Here is a 3,089-nt window from a genome sequence, read left to right as displayed (position 1 = left end):
CCGAGAACTACGTTAAGGGTACACGTGTCTGTGGAGTGCTCAGCCACTTGCACGTTGATTTCACGAGCAGGCTGTTCCGTCAATCGGATCAACTGGAACCCTCGACGTCGTAAGCGACAGAGTGCCAACACATATGCCTCCCCCAACTGGATGGGCGTTGTCCCATTGGAAGCTCATTCGCCCTTCGACAGATCTTGTTATTAGTCCTGCTGGTTGTCCAGACACCCATCTCACAAGAGTAGCAAACTGCTCAAGGGAGGGGATCCGGTTTCAGTCACGAAGCAGGTAGCATTTGTTTGTATGGCACCAGTAGCAGGTCTCATCAGCCTAAGATTTGCGACCTGGCTAGCCGCTTAATATACATATGTGTGTGCTCTGCTGCGTTGTGCTGTGCGTGTGTGTGTGCGTGTGGTTCCAAGTTGGTAAGGAAGTTGTGCCACAGTGTTCATTTAGGGCATGCGTCTTAAACAGCCTCTGATAACCGATTCCAAATCCTAACTTTCTCATGTGGTTTAACCCTTAATTCCAGGGGAACTCTTTTCTCTTGATACGGAAGAATGTGGGCGAGGGCTGGAGCAATAAAAACCAATGCTTTCGGTTGGTTGCAACTTGTCCAGCCGAGAAACTAGACCCTGTAGGAGAGGGCAATCTCATTTCAAACCTGCGCTCCTTCATAACCACTTCCACACATGACAAGGTTTCGAGACCACACTGGTTCCAAGTAATATTGGCCCATACATTTTTCAGGACTCTGCACATTAAATCGACACAAGCGGTCGAAGTGAAGTTTCCTTGAAGGATTTCTTAAGTAACGTTACTTGGCAAGCTGCGAAGCTCGGAAATCAGGGAAGTCTCTTCGAGTCAAGCCACTACTTCTTCGATTAAAGAAGGCACAGTTCCGGTACAATGGACATGTGATCAGAAGGTCTCGGTAAAGAATTGCAAGACGAATTCTTCAAGATGAGCCAGCTGGCAGGAGAACTAGGGGTAGATCAAGAACGAAGTGGTTGGATGATATGTATAATCCCAATTCGTCAGACTTGGGAATCCACCCGGAAGGTGTAATGAGGGTTGTTTCTGATAGGACCCCACCGAGAAGTTGCCTAAGGACCCCTTCCCCACAACTCTCCCAGGAATAGCGGGTGGAGAGGATGGATGGATAGACGGACATTTGTAATTCGGTAAAGCTATATCAAAGTCATTCGGCTTGCTAGATACCGCAGCCAAGTTACCTCAAATCACACTGTTAATAAAATCATATATACGACATGCTTCTTTCAGTTTCCGTCTACCAAATCCACTCACAAGGATTTGGTCGGCCCGAATCTGTAGTAGAAGTCACTTGCCCAACGTGTCGCACAGTGGGACTGAACCCGGAACCATGTGGTTTGGAAGCATACTACATAGCACAAATTTTGTGAAAAGAAAAAAAAAATTTCACTCATTATACATTCATAGACTCGTGTTCTCATCTCCGGTTACATTAGACGCATGACAAATTCTTGATATGTCTAAGAAACTATATATATAAAAAAATAGCACGTCTTATATGCCGGCATATACAGCACCTTCCAGGCCAGGGGTCGGCAAACCGGGGTAAATTACCCTTAGTAGGGTAAAAACGAAATTCTTACTTATGTCTAATGAGGACTCATTAGACGTAAGTAAGATTACATAAAAAACGTGTTTCTTGTTACGACAGAAAATTTATTTTGACAACATTGCATTTGTTCAATGTGTTTAGGAGACGTCACGCCAAATTGATTCAATAAACCTTTCGAATTCAAAGAATCTATGATTTTCGTCCTTTTGAATCAAGGGGGCAACGTCGGAGTAATTGGTTAAAAAGTTCCCCGACCCCTGTTCTAGAGCGAACACGTATAAGAAGTGGTCGTCACATGTGGTCCGCACACTTCGCAAAGCCAGCGCTACACTTAACTGTTACACAACACATCTCTCATCTCTCTACGCAACACATGATTTGCCCTGCTTCTCGAGACACAACCACATGGTCGTCACACTCGGCTGTACATCACCGTATGACAGTGTGTAGAGAGAGACTGGTCCCACAATGAACATAAGAAGTACAATACGATGCAAGTTTAACCGTCACTCTGGCAAGTGTAATCGAACACACGTACACAGTGTGAACGAATAATTTTTTATTCCTCTTCCGGAGGAAATATTTTATGAATGGAATCTACCAGAGCTGCTATTGGACCGAATATGTTACTTCTACTACTATAACTGCTGCTGCTACTACTACTACCACCGCCACCACCACCACTACTACTACTACGTTCTGGATTTCCCGTAGTAACCTCCCTTTCCCTAGCTCTCTTGAAGCAGTTTGCTATCTATCTATCTATCTATCTATCTATCTATCTATCTATCTATCTATCTATCTATCTGCATCTATCTATCTATCTATCTATCTATCTATCTATCTATCTATCTGTCTACCCGTCCGTCTCCCTCTCTTTTCTTTCTTTCTTTCCTTCTTTCTTTCTTTCCTTCTTTCTTTCTTTCCTTCTTTCTTTCTTTCTCTCTCTCTCTCTCTCTCTCTCACTCCTTTTTATTATTCCTTTACCTCTCCTCTTTCTTCCTCCTCCTACTACATAACACAGACTCTTCTTTCCTCTTTCTCCATCTTCCCCCGCCCTCTCTCTCTTACTCCCCCTCTCTCATTCTCTCTCTCTCTCCATTCCGTCTTTATTACCCACCATCGTGTGTGTATATAGAATTCCTGTGTAAAAGCGTCCGCGAGGGCACGGTTAGGGTCATCGGCTCAAAGTCATGAGTTCGATTCCCGGCGACGCGTTGTGTCCTTGAGCAAGACACTTCATTTCACGTTGCTCCAGTCCTCTTAGCTGCCAAGAATAGGTTATACCTGTATTTCAAAAGGGCCAGCTTTGTCACATTCTGTGTCACGCTAAGTCCCCCTGAAAACAACGTTTAGGGCACGCGTGTCTGTGAAGCACTCAACCACTTACACGTTAATTTCACGAGCAGACAGCTCCGTTGATCGGATCAACTGGAACTCGCGTCGTCGTAACCGACGGAGTGCCATTTGTATGCTTCGAATATCA

The 3,089-nt window shown here is 44.7% G+C and overlaps 1 protein-coding gene across 1 annotated transcript in view; it reads right to left on the bottom strand.

Annotated features, from left to right (window-relative positions):
* The window catches only part of LOC106879500 (uncharacterized), a 44,510-nt gene that overhangs the window by 33,302 nt on the left and 8,119 nt on the right, over nt 1-3,089 (bottom strand). The window lies entirely within an intron of this gene.

Source organism: Octopus bimaculoides, chromosome 9, assembly GCF_001194135.2.
Source record: "Octopus bimaculoides isolate UCB-OBI-ISO-001 chromosome 9, ASM119413v2, whole genome shotgun sequence".
Lineage (NCBI taxonomy): Eukaryota > Metazoa > Mollusca > Cephalopoda > Octopoda > Octopodidae > Octopus > Octopus bimaculoides.
Note: the sequence above shows the minus strand (reverse complement) of the source record. Positions and strands in the feature narration are given on the sequence as shown.